Source organism: Motacilla alba, chromosome 8, assembly GCF_015832195.1.
Source record: "Motacilla alba alba isolate MOTALB_02 chromosome 8, Motacilla_alba_V1.0_pri, whole genome shotgun sequence".
In the NCBI taxonomy this organism is placed as follows: Eukaryota; Metazoa; Chordata; class Aves; order Passeriformes; family Motacillidae; genus Motacilla; species Motacilla alba.
This window is the reverse complement of record NC_052023.1, coordinates 816,789-832,175: the sequence shown is the minus strand read 5'-3', so window position 1 is coordinate 832,175 and position 15,387 is coordinate 816,789. Positions and strand designations below refer to the sequence as shown.

Below are 15,387 nucleotides of genomic sequence, written 5' to 3'. Positions count from 1 at the left end.
TGTCCCCGTGGAAGGGAACCTTGTGCCTGCCAGAGGAACCCGACAGCTCCCCTGGAATCGGGGAATGCTTTGGGATGGAAGGGATCCTCAGCTCATCCAGGCCCATCCCCTGCCAGGGGCAGGGACACCTTCCACCATCCCAGGGTGCTCCAAACTCCGTCCAGCCCGCCCTTCGGCACCCCTCAGCTCCACAGAGCAGAGCTGGCATGGAATTCAATCCATGGAAGCCCTCGGTGTTGGAATTAGAGCTGCCAATGCTGACCCAGGACTATTAAATTTTAATTTCTGGGGAGTAGCACTGAGTCAAAAGTGCAAATAAACACTCACTGAGAGAGAGGAGCTGAAGTCTGGCAATGCCTGAGACAAGATGGGAGCTGCTGAAGCAGGGCTGCGAGGTGTGTGAGCATCCACTTGGAACAGACGGAATTCTGAGGGGAGGATTTCACTTTGTCACTTCCCATGAGAGCAAAAAAGCGATTATTTAGATGACAAAGAACCTGTCTTCTGGATTTAGAAGATGATTATAGGAGATGTCAGTCTGCCAGAGAAAGAAGTTCCTCCTGGTTTAGAACAAGTTTTTTTCCGTGACATTTTTCTGAGTTAATTCTTTGCTTTTAGGGAATTTTTCTTAAGAAGAGCCATCAGTTTAGAGACAAAGCCGAAACCTGGGAGTTCTGCAAGGGCTGCAGTGAGGCACAAAAATGTCCTTAGGGCCAGCTTGGGCAGGGTTTGGAGTGGAAGGCGTCCCTGCCCACGGCAGGATGGGAGCTGGATGAGCTCTAAGGAGCTGAACGGGCTCTGAGGTCCCTTCCATCCCAAGCCATCCCACGACTCCACAATTCCCCCTGTGTTTTCACAAAGGGCACCATGTCTCCTGGTTTATGCCCACGGGCAGCAGCCCAGCTGTATCCCACAGATTCCTTGCCTTGGCACACCAAGTTGCTCCAACGCTTTTTAAGGGATGTTGGTGCACCTATAAAAAAAGTCTGGCCTGGCTTTTAATCCTAGAAAAACCATGGCAGCCTGGCACAGCCCAGGACTTCATGAGACCGGGATTTTATCAGAGATCAGGGGGAGGCAAACTGAACATTCCCTCCTTCTCCTCCAGTGCTGCAATATTCCAGTACAAAATCCAAACCAGCCCAACTCCCCCTCGGAGTGCAGATTTTGCCCTTTCCAAATGGGAATGTCAGGCTCTGCTGTGACTAAAGATGAGTCACACCCCAAATCCCAGCTCTGAGCACTCCAGTGAAATCAGGGCTGGAGTTTGGCATGGAAACGTCTCCTTGCAGCAGTACACAAACACATCCCCCTGAAAGTCCACTTCCATATTAACGTGGAGCAGCCAAGCACCAGCATTCCAAACCATCTCCCCCCTCGGATTTAGCCGGGTTTAATTGGTTTGCTGTCCTAATCTGCATAATTGGTAGCTCCCAGCTTTTCCACGTGCCACGGGAGCTGAGGCCTTGGGGAGCTGGGCCCAGTTCCAGGCCCCCAGCACGACACAGGCCTGGGACGAGCCCAGGGAGCACAGCTCGGGCGGAATTCCACCTGGATCCGGGAAAACACTCCTTGGGTGTGGCTCTAACAGAGCCCTGGCACAGGTTATCCAGTGGGGACTCCAGCCTTGGAGGAACCCACACCCCGCTGGACACGGGCCTGGCCAGCCTGCTCCAGGTGATTCCCGGTGAGCACAGGAACCAATCTCAACTGCTTGGCAATTCCTCCAGGACCTTTGTTGCCTTTAAAACATGTTGTAGCTGAATTCCCTACATGTTCTGTGTGAATTTTCTGCATGTTCCACGTGAATTTCCGGCACATGTTCCGTGTGGATAATTTCCCACGTGTTCCGTGTGAATTTCCCATTTTTATGTGAATTTCCAATTTTTATGTGAATTTCCAGTGTTCCATGGGAATAATTTCGCACATGTTCCATGTGAATTTCCAATTTTTATGTGAATTTCCAATTTTTATGTCAATTTCCAATTTTTATGTCAATTTCCCACATGTTCCATGTGAATAATTTCCCACATGTTCCATGTGAATAATTTCCTACATGTTCCATGTGAATTTCCAATGTTTTATGTCAATTTCCCACATGTTCCATGTGAATAATTTCCTACATGCTCCATGTGCATTTCCAATGTTTTATGTCAATTTCCCACACGTTCCATGTGAATAATTTCCCACATGTTCCATGTGAATTTCCCACGTGTTCCATGTGAATAATTTCCTACGTGTTCCATGTGAAATTCCAATGTTTTAAGTGAATTTCCAATGCTTTATGCCAATTTCCCACACGTTCCGTGTGAGTTTCCAGCCTCAAGGCACGCTGACTCCCTGCCATCCCTAGGGGCACAGAAGTCACACAAAGCCAGAGGGAAAGGAGAGAAGGATGAACCCAAAGCCCCCCATCCCAGCAGGCTCCAGTTTGGGTCACAGGCAATTGGGCATTCCCCAGGAAGGAAATAAGGGAAGTAAAACGTCCCATAATCGACTCTGAACCAATATCCCACCAGTGAAACCTGCTGTACTTTACATTAAACAGTGATATGGATATATCCACGTTCCCCAAACGCTGCGCACAAAAACAAGCCCAAATTAAGCACTAATTAGTCCCTCAGATGCCATTAAGTGTTGTGAAAGTCACCACACAGAACACCGGAGCCATCCCTGCTCAAACCCTTTTTGCTTTAACGCTTTCGAGGCTTTGGTTGAGGCCGTGAACCCCAGAACTGCTGTTTCCAAGCAGAATTTCAGTGTTTTGAGAGCAGTGTCGGAACAGAGCCTTTGTCTAGGCCTGGGTTGAGTTGATTTTCTGTTGTTGCAGTTGTAAGGGAGCCCAGCACGACGTGTCTGAGCCTTCCAAGCCATGTAGAAAAATGAAATACTCAGTGAACTAATTAGAGGAGCAGATGTTTTTAACACCCATGTGTGAGACTGCGATAACATTTTTACACTAATGAAAACAGCTCTTCCTCCCTTTTACTCCCAAGGTATCCCATATTTTCTGATTCAAACTGTCAAGATGTTTCATTAGAACAAAACAGGAGGAATTCTGACCAGAAAAAGATGTAGCAATTTGTGCTGCTTAGAAAGGAAATGAAATAAAGACAATATTTTGATTTTGAGATCAATGCTATCCATATGTCATGTCAAATAATCTCAGATGTTATTGGGACCTCCTAGTGACAAGTAATGGGCTAATTAGAGCAAAAATCAATCTATTTCACAGAAAAAGAAATGAAACTCAATTCTGACATTTCCCAAGGAGAGATCTTCGTTTAGGAATTTGCTTTCCAACCTCAAATTTTGACAAGTTCAGGAATTTTCGAAGTACTGTTTGTGCAGTTCTACTCCCTTTCAAACGGACTGGGAGGTGCTGCTCAGGGAGTCCCAAGCCCTGAAAATTCTGAGACAGTAAAGATGGGGTTCATTAGGTCACTTCCCTGTGCTGGAAATGCTTTTATTCCTGGATTTTGTGCCTGTTGATCCAAAGGCAAGGAGCTGAAATCGTGGAGCACTCTCCAGAAACAGGGATGAGCACTTCTGAGCAGCCCTGGCTGCTTTGATAATCTGCATCACCTGCACATTAATTTCTGGGGTGACAAATCCTCCTTGTTCCAGGAGGATTTTCTTTTGTCTCTACACAATATTAAGAATAAAGGAGTTGGAAGCCAAGGCAGGATCTTCCCTGAGAGGTGGAATGGAGCAGAGCAGGGGGCGAGGCCCTCTGCTTCCCCCGCTGCCAGAGGGCAGGGATAGGTGGGATTTTGGGAAGGAATTCCTCCTTGAGAGGGTTTGAGGCCCTGGAATAGAATTCCCAGGGCAGCTGTGGCTGCCCCTGGATCCCTGGCAGTGCCCAAGGCCAGGCTGAATGGGTTTGGAGCAGCCTGGGGCAGTGGGAGGTGTAGGGGAGAGGAACTGGATGGGCTTTAAGGCCCCTCCCAACCCAACCCATTCAGTGGTTAAGAAAACAGAAAAACTTGCAAAAAAAAGTTCCAAAAAGCTCTAAAACCCCCTCGGGTTTTGATTGATACAACCCCCCCTCAGCTTACGGATTTTATTTCCAAGGAAAAGGTTCCTTCCCAGCACCAGAGGCTCTGGAAAGGTTGTTCCCACACTGGTACCTGCTGCTGACTGATCATTTTGTCCCTTCCTAATTGGCTTTGGAACAAACAAACTCATCTGCTCCCTTCCCAAATGCCACAATAACAGCCCCAAAACAAACCCCGTGACAGATGCAGATCCTGCTCATTGTTTGCTTGCATTTTTATTAACTGCAATCCAACCTTTTCCAGCAGATTTATAGCCCAATAAACAAGAGAAGAGCTTCCTTTTGGAGATGGGAACCCTTCAATGAACGGCGAGGTTTCATTAACAATTCCACGCTGATCCAGGCCACGTGTGACCTTGGAGACCCCGGGATTCCCCTCTCATGCCAGAGCTGCCTCGGGATAAATGAGCTATTAAACGAGAATTGTTGGGTGGTCAGACCCCGCTGTCAAGAGCAAGTCTGCAGTAATTTGCCGCAGCAGATCTGCTCTGACACAACCCAGAGTGACATTTGTTCCCGAGTGAATGGGGAAGCCCTGATAGCGCTGGGAATTCTGCACCCTCCAGGCACCGCTTCCAGCTCCGAGGGCTGCGCTGTCAGGGAATCCATCCCCACCATTCCCGACGCTTATCTCCCTTTTGTTAGGAGTGAAAACCCAGGGAGTGCTGCTGAGCACCCTCCAGGACCACAAAGGCTTCCATGTGCACCGACTGAACAGCTCTGAATGCCAGCATGGGACAATTGATTAGGGGAAAAGTGGAGTGGCTCCCGGGACACCATTCCCGGAGCTCCCATTTCTAGGTAGTGACCCTTGGGATGCACAAAGGGCTTTCATGGAGCCCGTTAAAAAAAGGAATAAATTTTAATTAAGTACAGTTAAAAAGGGCCCAGTTTAAAGCAAGTAGGTCAGCACCTGCTTTGAAAAGGCTGCTCTGAATGAAGTCACTGCAGCAGTGCTGGAGCTGGGAGCTTTTCATTTGCACTTTCTACCCTGAGCACAGGCCCAGCCTGATCAGTTCCCTTGAAAATGCAGGAAGCAAAGGAAAAGAACCTAAAATTGACAAAAAAGGGCTGCGCTGTGTCTTTGAAAATGGGAGCTTTGTGCTGTCCCTGAGCCGACCCAGTCACGCCCTTTAGGAAAGGTTGATAATGATAAATAAGAATTTACTTGCCAACAGGTGAATTCTGCTGTCTCAACACCATGAACACAACAGGGAACTCCTACAGCAAAGATTTCACAGAATCCCATCCCAGAATCCCAGAGTGGTTTGGGTTGGAAGGGACCTTAAAGCCCATCCAGCGCCACCCCTGCCGTGGGATCCAGGGGCAGCCCCAGCTTCTCTGGGAATTCTGTTCCAGCCCCTGCCCACCCTCACAGCCAGGAATTCCCTCCCAACATCCCACCTCTGGCAGTGGGAAGCCACTGCCCCTTGTTCATCTGAGACCAAAGATAAATTCCATTGATTTCCTTTTGGTGCTGATACAGAAACACAGCAATAAAACCCTGCCACCCCTAAATTTGTCAATGCCACGAATTAGGGTGGAACAAAATGCCAGAGGGAGAGGGGGAAGGAGTCAGTGTGCATCTCAGGAGAAGTCCTCCAGTAATTTATTTTTAGGAACTCTCTCTCTGCTCTTCACCACAAATTAATACTAGCTCCAGCACAATGCCAGAGAAACGCCAAGCACCAGCCTCCATCCCTTCCCTCCGACTGGGAGCAGGTAGGAGGAGCAGCTCAGGGGGCTCAGGACAGAAGAGCAGATTTCCTCTGCCTCGGGTCCATGCTGTGGGAGCAGAGCTGATTCCTGGTGCCCTGACCCAGTTCCCATCCCTGCCCTGTTCCCGGAGCCAGCCGGGAAATCTGCGCTGTGCCACAGCAGATCACAGTGTCCCCGGGAGGTGACAGCCCTGGCAGCTCCTGCCACAGCCCTGCACCTCGAGTGTCCCCAGATCCCCTCCGAGATCCCCCAGCACCCACGGGAAGGGAGGGAGAGGAGGAGCCCTCCTGGCCACTGCTGCTCCAACACTTTTCCTCCTGTTCTCTGCGGCAGCTGACAGGGAATGTCCCACATTTTACACCTGAAAACCGAGGGGAGAAACAGGCAGTGCCCCTCAGCTGGAAATAAAACAGGCCAGGATTAAAAACAAATCACTGGACTGGCTTCAGGGTGAACAGAAAACCCAAAGCTGGGCTTGGAGAAACAACCTGAATCCCCTAAATTTTCCCAGCCATGGAGTTCTGAAGTGAGGACGATATTTTGCCAAAAATACAACTTGCCATACAAATATTTTCCTCTGAGAGTTTTGGTTCCCAAGTGGGAGGTGTCAAAGTTTTTCAATCAGCTCCAGAAAATCCATTTTAACCTTTCTAGGACGGAATACCAAAACCCTGCCTCATGCAAATGTTCTGTATCCTCCACCAGCCCCTACATCCAGCATCTGCATCAGATGGCACTGAAATGCCTCCACTGAGCACTTCTAGGCCAGTTTGGAAGGAATTCTGCAGCCTTTGTTCCAACCTAAAAGAAGGAAAATAAGAAAGAACCCCCAGAATTTCCTTTGGAACTGAAATTCCAGTTGGCTCAGCTGTAGTTTCCAGGCAACCAAATCTCTCCTCCAAGGAGGATGTTCAGGCTGTGGCTTCTGCACCTTCCCCGGAGAAAGGCAGAGGATTCTGCCAGGAGTAGCCACAAGCACAAGAGGAGAAGCAGGGATGTGGGAACCAGACAGTGCCACCCTGAAAATGCAGATGGGTCTGAGAGAAAAGGCAGAAACCTCCCCAGGCTGAGCTCGCCCAACAACGGCTCCTGTTCATTTGTTGTCTTGCGGGATTGAGCCTCGGCTCTTGGCAGCTGCCCGAGGCAGGCAGCACCAGCCACCCGGAGCCACGGTCACACAGGGCCCAGGACAAGGCCACGTCTCAGAGGAGGCGCACAAAAAGCACACGGCAGCAATGGTTTCATTCAGGACGGGAGAAGAAAGCCAGCGGGGAAAGCAGCGCTATCTAAAAGCCCTGTCTGCATTATCCCCCAGAACACTGGAGCTTTGTGCAGCAGCCCCGGGGCAAAAGCGCTCTCAGAAAGGCTTTTAAATAATATTTATAAGGCCGGGGACAATAATATTTGAAAGCATTTGAAAATCAGCCCGGGAGCTCAGGGCCGGGCCGCTCGGCCCCGCTCGCATTGTGAGCGGTGAGCGCACACATTGTGCTCCTCAGTGCCCCAAAAACGGCTTCCAGAGGAGCTGGGAAATCGCTGGGAAATCAGCACTTCACAGGTAAGAAGTGCCCAAAATAAGCTGCCCTCCCAACCCCGGTTTTACCCATTTTTATGAGCACAATGTGACCCAGGCTTTGATGATCAGTTTGACGTGAGCCCGGAGCGCTCTGAAAATCGAATTGAGCAAGGAATAAAGTCCACCAAGGATACAAAAGATCTGTGCATGACACAGGCCAGAATTCTCCCTCATAAACGCGGAAAGAGGAGCAACTTAACTTCAGAATTATTCACTGCCACATCTCCCTGTTCTGCACCAGGTCCCAGAATGCTCAAAACTCCTCTGACAACACCTAAAGACAAAAAGGGATTTTTCATTTGGCCTTCAGCTGCAAAAACTCCAAACTTCAAAAAACCCCAACAACAAAACAAATTATCCAGAACCAAGCCTAGGGGGTAAAAAAAAAAAAAAAAAAATCAATCAAACGTTTAATGCAGTCAATTTATAAACAATTAAAAGTGGGTTGATATCCTGGAAATGACTCAGACTGCTCAGGTCTGGGTGTTGCTGCTGCTGTGCCTGTAAAGCAGAGGCAGCAGATGCAGCAGCAGGAGCTCAGCCTCACACGAGTGACCCCCAGTTCTGGGGGAACAGCAGAGCAGTTCCAGCTCCTCCTGAAGTTTTTATGAGGGGAGGGATAAACCGAGCAAACAGCACGATAAATTTGTCCACTAAAGGTGGGATGAATGATTGAGGAGCTCTTGCTGCAGCTAGCAGCTGTATTTAAACACAGAATCATGAGTTCTGGCCATTCTTGGCTATAAATACCCCTGAACATGGCCTAAGGAATATTTATTCCCTTTTTTTAATCGCTCTTACACTGCACCTTCAGTCAGCACCTCGTTAACCCGTGAGGACTTCACCCATTTCCACTCAAAAACTTCTTAAGGCCACAGTTACTGAGGTGAAACCCATCCTCTGGGTATCCCAAATGCCTGTTTGGAGAGCACCATTCCCACGGCATCCCGAGGACAGCTTTCCTCCTGCTCAGAACACCAAACACCTGCAGGCACATCCAGCCCGTAGCGTGGGATGTCACCCTCCAGGCCTTACACGGAACATGGATTTCGTTGGAAAAGACATTCCAAAGGGCCAAAGGCAGAACATTTCCTTCCCAGAATGGACTTTGTAATTCCTAACCCTGAGTGGCAGCTCTCTGGGATAAGCGCAGGCTCCGAGCAGGCAGAGATCACTTCCAGGCTGCACATTCCTGGTGATTCCCCCAGCACTCAGGGAGTGCCTTCTGCTGCAGAGGCATGGATGGGGCGAGCAGCACAGATGGGATTTGCTGGAGAGCACCAGGAGTTGCAGCACATCTCTCAATGTGGCAGGGTCCCGTTCTTTCGTAACCAAGCGCTCCTTACATAACTCATCACTAATAATAGGGAATCTCTCTTTCCCCCCACTCTTTGGATGTCTTACTCACACTCTGCAAATCCTTTCTCTGCCAGAGCTGGAGAGCAGGGAGAAATCCAAGGACAGCCTGGTGCCCGTGGATGGATCCAGCACGGAACAGCCTGACCCAGAAAGCTCGGGATAAAATCACCTTCCGGGAGCAAATGGCATCAAGGAAAGGGATATTCCTGACTAAATTCCCATCCTGAGCCCTAAGGATCTGCCAGGAGCTCACACCTACACAGCAAATGGCCACTCCACGTTATCCTAATTATCCATAATTATCCATAAAACTGCCCAAACTTTCCTGGATTTGCATATATGCCCCAGGAACTGCAGCTCCCCAGTCCCAGGTGAGGACCTGAGCGCCACACATCCCCTTTGGAATATTCCCATTCCTTCTTCCTGCACCGTTTTGCTCCCAGCAGTGCCCTTTTTTCCTTTTCCTTTTCCTTTTCCTTTTTTTTTCCTTTTCCTTTTCCTTTTCCCCACCCTGCCTCCCATTCTGGCAAACCAACTTTGGGACAGCTGGAGTAACGGGCGCCAAACTCTCTGTAATATTGTGGATTTCCTACTGAATCAAACACAACCTGCTGGAAAAGCAAAATCCCACTTCATTTCCCACAGGAACCTGGGGGGAACGTGCAGAATTTAGGGCAGCTGGGGCCATGGGCAGTGCTGGAGGAATGGTGAACTCATGATCTTAGAGGGCTTTTCCAACCTGAACCATTCCATGCTCTTAACCCCCGCAAGGCACTGGAATCCCAGTGCTGCCTCCAACAGTCAAAATAATTCTGATTCTGAAGGTTTAAAACCAGCGCTGGGTGAGCTGGGCCCTCTGTCAGACAGAGGTTTGTGTTTTGGGGTGAAACCATGTCATTCCTGCATTTCCTGCCTTCCCTCCTGGATACCTGAATGACTTCCAATGCATTTCCCATCCACTCATTTCTAAGGCAAACAAGTAATTTCAGGCTATCAATCTTGCAAATTGCTCTCTGGAATAAAACCTTTAAACTTTGCTTTTTTTTTTTTCCTTGCAAAAAACATTCTCCTCACTGGAGGCAGGGTGATTAAATCCCTAATTACCCAACTTGCAGGTAAAAAATGTCTTTCAGGAGAGCTGAATGTGCCTTTTATGGATGGAGGTTAAGGCCCAGTTTGGAAATCAGTCCCTGGGTGTCCATTCAGGAGCTACCAAGCTGCTAAGACCTGGGGAAAGTGCACAGGCACCCTTGAATAGCACCAGGGCCTCCCTCTGGATGCCCACTGAGGTGCACCAGGCCTCTGCTCGCAGAAAGGAAGGCAGAATTCCCCTGCCTGCAGCCAGGGAAAACCAGGATCTCTGCTCCTGGGAGAGGCCCTGGCTAGATCCCAATTAAAACCTCTTTAATGCCACGTTTTAAATGTGTAAATGCAATTACACTCTGACTGGTTCAATTACATTGTGGTGTCTCTCCTAAAAGGAATTTTAAGAAAGGATTTTCCTGTTAGTGTGGGGTTTTCTGTCAGAGGGTGCTGGAATCAGGGAATGGTTGGGTTGGGAGGGACCCCAAACCCACCCAGTGCCACCCCTGCCATGGCAGGGACACCTCCCACTGTTCCCAGGCTGCTCCAGCCTGGCCTTGGGCACTGCCAGGGATGGGTCAGGAATTCTGCCTGCTGCTGGACTGGCTGCAGCAAAGAGGCACAGAGGAATCCTCAGGGAGTTCTGCAGCTGTGACAAGGCTTTGGCCGTGGTTTCACCTTTTGTGCTCCTTAGAAAGCCAAGAATGAACTCAGCTGTGCTCGGCGCTTTGGGAAGGAATCCCAAATCCCTGCACGTCCACATCCCAGCTGTTTCACTGGATATTTAACACCAGTGGATCAGCACACGAGGCTTCTCTCTGTTTTCACCCCAGATCCTCTCAGGGGTTACTCTCTGTTCAGTGACCTCATTAAAAGCCTGGAAGTTCACTTGTCTGTGGGAAACTCCATCTCCCTGAAGGAGAGGGGGAACACAGACCTGGAGTCATTCCTGGAAATTCCTTTGGTCTTTTTTCTCCTCTCTTATTAATTATTTTTAAATTTCTTCTTAGAAAGCAATAAAGACCCCCCCCTGCTCCAGCTCCATTCATTTTCCCAGGGCTGCTCCCATCCTGCAGTCCAGTAGGAATGAGGGATCCCTGCTCCCCCACCTCCTTCCTGGGCACTTCTCCCTGCAGACATGGATGTGGCTCCCCCTGGAACTGCTCCTGCCCACCCTGCTCATCCCATTCCATCCCATTCCATCCCATTCCATTCCATTCCATTCCATTCCATTCCATTCCATTCCATTCCATTCCACCCCATTCCACTCCATCCCATTCCATCCCATTCCATCCCATTCCATCCCATTCCACCCCATTCCACCCCATTCCACTCCATTCCATTCCATTCCATTCCATTCCATTCCACTCCATTCCACCCCATTCCATTCCATTCCATTCCATTCCATTCCATTCCATTCCACCCCATTCCATCCCATTCCATCCCATTCCACCCCATTCCATCCCATTCCATTCCATTCCATTCCATTCCATTCCATTCCATTCCATCCCATTCCATCCCATTCCATTCCATTCCATTCCACCCCATTCCATCCCATTCCACCCCATTCCACCCCATTCCATTCCATTCCATTCCATTCCATTCCATTCCATTCCATTCCACCCCATTCCATCCCATCCCATCAGTTCCCCTGTCCAGAGCCCAGATGCTCCCACTGACACAGGTGATCCATCATGGGATCACCACTCCCAGTCCAGCAATTCCTGCCCCCAAACCCTTCCCTGGGCTAGTGAAGCCATCCAGGAGAGCACCTGGAGATGGGAATTGGGCTCTGGAGCTGCACCCGGGCCTCCCGGGATGCTGAGCCCCATTCCTGGCATGCACAGATCATAGACTCATGGAATATCCTGGGCTGGGAGGGACCCACAAGGATCATGGAGTCCAGATCCTGGTCCTGCACAGGACAATCCCAAAATCCCACCCTGGGCATCCCTGGCAGCGCTGTCCAAACCCTCCTGGAGCTGCTCTGGCAGTGCCCGTTCCCTGGGGATCTGGGCAGTGCCCAGCACCCTCTGGGGGAAGAACCTGTCCCAAAATCCACCCTAAACCCCCCTGGCCCGGCTGCAGCTGTAACACCACGGGAAGCACTTCACCCGGCATCCGGGACAGCCACAGTGCCCAGCTGCCCTCCTGCTGCGGGAACGGGATCCCGATGAACGGAGCCACGCGTACCACTGCCTGCTTTGCCTGTGGATGTGGCCTTGGGAGCCAGGCTGCTCTCCCGCCCCGTTCCCGTGGTTTCCACAGGAAAGGACTCGCGCACTGCCCACGGAGGGCTGGAGCCATTCCAGCAGCCACAGCACAGGACACAGGGAGCTGGGAATGTGGGACCCTGGGGACCCTCAGGGCCAGTCCCCTGGGACTCTCCGGGAATGCCAGACTCCCCTCACGCGGGGTGAGCGGATCCACCCTCACACCCACCTGGATTCCAAGAAAATGCCAGACAACAGAGAGTTTAATCTGCCCCACTGACAGGACACAGGGAACAGCTTCCCACTGCCAGAGGGCAGGGGTGGATGGGATATTGGGGAGGAATAGCACCTCGCCTCACCTCACATCACCTGGGAGGGTGATGAGGGACTGGGATGGGAATTCCAGAGCAGCTGGGGCTGCCCCTGGATCCCTGGCAGTGCCCAAGGCCAGGCTGGACACTGGGGCTGGAGCACCTGGGACAGTGGGAGGTGTCGCTGCCACTGGGTGGGATTTGAGTTCCCTCCCAACCCAACCCATTCCAGGATTCTGTGATGATTCCACTCTCTTTCTGTTCAGGTTGAACATTTTCCTCGTGGATCCTCCCTTCAAGCTGTCCCCCTCAGCAGCAGGGGCTGCAGAGTCTCACGCCTCCAACATCCCTCATTCCCTTCCCAGCGCTTCCCTCCCATCTCTGAATTCCCCCAAAACAGGGATCCCAGGATCCCAGACTGGTTTGGATTGGGAAGGACCTCAAATACCCCCCAGTTCCACTCCTTCCACCTTCCTCACACCAAGTGCCCCCGAGGCAATCCCCAGGACAAACCCCTTCTGGAATGCCATGGATGTCCCAGACCCTGGGACCCAGGATGCCCAGAAATTGGGAAGTGCTTAAAAAGAAAGCAAAGTACAAAATCTAAGCCAAACACCTGCATTTGTAAGAGTTTGTTTCCATATTGAAATATCTCTGTTCACATGATCTATGTTTGTTTATTCTTGCGGGTTTGCATATGGAAATAGCCCTGGATTTGGTATATTAAGCTATATTTGCTTGTTTACATATTTAAATTTCTGTGTGGTTTGGGTATTTATGTATTTTTACGTCCATATTTGTATTAATAAATGTACGTATTTATCTACTTGTACATGAGGCATTTATAAATGTCTGTTTATATTTATATAAATGCACATTACATAATTATTGTTATTTACTTGTAAATATTTTTTAAAATTCGCCTTTTAACTAAAGAAACATTGGGAAAATATTTTATGTAACTGAGTCCCTTCAGAATTAAAAGGGAGATATATTTTAAATAAATATATTTAAAAATATAAATTTGATAATTTTATGTTCATTTTCATAGTAAAAATGTTATTTTAAAAGTCTGAAATTTCTTTCCTGTGCATCCTCCGTACTTAACTCAGAGTGACAGTAATGGGAATGATAGGAGCTCTTTTCTGGGAGCAGAATGAACCTTTAAACTGCTTTATTTGGTGGGTTTTAGCCCCCGGTGATAACAGCTCTCTTGTCACAAAGGAGATTTACATCCTACAAAACGCAGGGAAAGAAATTTGTCCCAAAAACCTGCTGGATTTTTTTTCCCCCCATCTCCTTCCACGTTACTGATTTGCATCACCAGAAATGCTGGGAGTTTTCTGGGATATGAATTCACCAGCCTGCGGTTGTTACAGCACCCAGGGATATTTTCATGGGAGGAACACGAGGCCAGTTCCAGATGCACTTTCCCTGGATTTTAGGGATACTGGGAGAGGGTGGATATTAGGGATATCAGAAGAGATTTGATTTTAGGGATACAGGAGGGATTTGATTTTAGGGATACTAAGAGGGATTTGATTTTAGGGATACCAGGTTTAGGAAAACAGGAGGGATTTGATTTTAGGGATACCAGGAGGGATTTGATTTTAGGGATACCAGGACGGATTTGATTTTAGGGATACTAAGAGGGATTTGATTTTAGGGATACCAGGAGAGATTTGATTTTAGGGATACTAAGAGGGATTTGATTTTAGGGATACCAGGAGAGATTTGATTTTAGGGATACTAAGAGGGATTTGATTTTAGGGATACCAGGTTTAGGACTACAGGAGGGATTTGATTTTAGGGATACCAGGACGGATTTGATTTTAGGGATACTAAGAGGGATTTGATTTTAGGGATACCAGGACGGATTTGATTTTAGGGATACCAGGACAGATTTGATTTTTGGGATGTGGCAGCCCCAGCTCCCTGTGAGGCCCCGGCTGCCTCTCATCCAGGCTGGATCCTCCCAGGGAGCTTTTCCAGGAGTGGGATTCCAGAGGGGTCAATTCCACGTGGGAACAAGTCAGAGGAGCACAGGGTGGTGGGAAGGGACCCGCAAGGATCAGGGAATCCAGCTCCTGCCCTGCCAGAGCCCAGCAATCCCACCCTGCCCCTGAGGGCCGTGCCCATCCCCAGCACTTCCAGCAGAGAATTCCAGGGGGACTCCAGATTTCGGAGGGGATGACTGGAATTACATCAACCCTGCCAAGCCCATTTTCACTCAGTGGTGCAAAACATCTCTCAGTGCCCAGGGCTACTCCTGCCTGCTGCTCCACTCAGCTCCTCCACACACAACAATGGAATTCCTTCCCTGGAATAACGGAGCTCCTTCCCGGCCTTCTCCCTTCTCCCTCACAGATCCCGATTTCTTTGTCACCGGCCGCTTTGCTCCGACAAAGAGAACCCAACACAACTTTCACTCTTCCAGCCAGGAAAGAAAGGATGGAGCTCCTGGTTAAATGGTAAAATCCTGGTTTGTTTCCATCGCAGGACTGGTTCAGGGCCCCTGGAACTGGGAACACTCCGAGGCTGGGATGTGCTCCTGTCACAAGGGATTTCACTCCCACTTCCCAACGTTCTCCTTATGCACAGCACAGGGCACTGACTGGAATTTTTGGGATCCAAGAGGGGAATTGCTTTGCTCTCCCAGCAGAGCTTGGGGTGTCCTTTACCTCCACAGCAGCACAGAGCACTCAGGGGGGGTCTGAGGGGTGATCCTGGCTTGGAAAGGGGGACAGGGAAAGAAATGGAGAAGGAGGAAGGGATGGGTGAGCAGGCTGGGGCTGGCTGGCCTCAGTCACTCCAAGAACCAGGGTTCCACGGGAAGAGTTCATCCCAGCTTCCCACTGAGGCCATGGAGAGAGCTCTGCCTGCATCCCAGCCAGCACAGCTCCCACTGGGGGTTTTGGGAATGCCAGCTCCCCCTGGAGATTTTGGGCATGCCAGTTTTCACTGGGGGTTTTGGGAAGGCCAGCTCCCACTGGGGATTTGGGGAATGCCAGCTCCCACTGGGGGTTTTGGGAATGCCAGCTCCCACTGGGGGTTTTGGGAATGCCAGCT

The 15,387-nt window shown here is 49.9% G+C and overlaps 1 protein-coding gene across 4 annotated transcripts in view; it reads right to left on the bottom strand.

Moving 5' to 3' along the window:
• Positions 1 to 15,387, bottom strand: part of LRRC7 (leucine rich repeat containing 7) — a 103,848-nt gene that overhangs the window by 72,480 nt on the left and 15,981 nt on the right. The gene's annotated exons all lie outside the window — the stretch shown is intronic.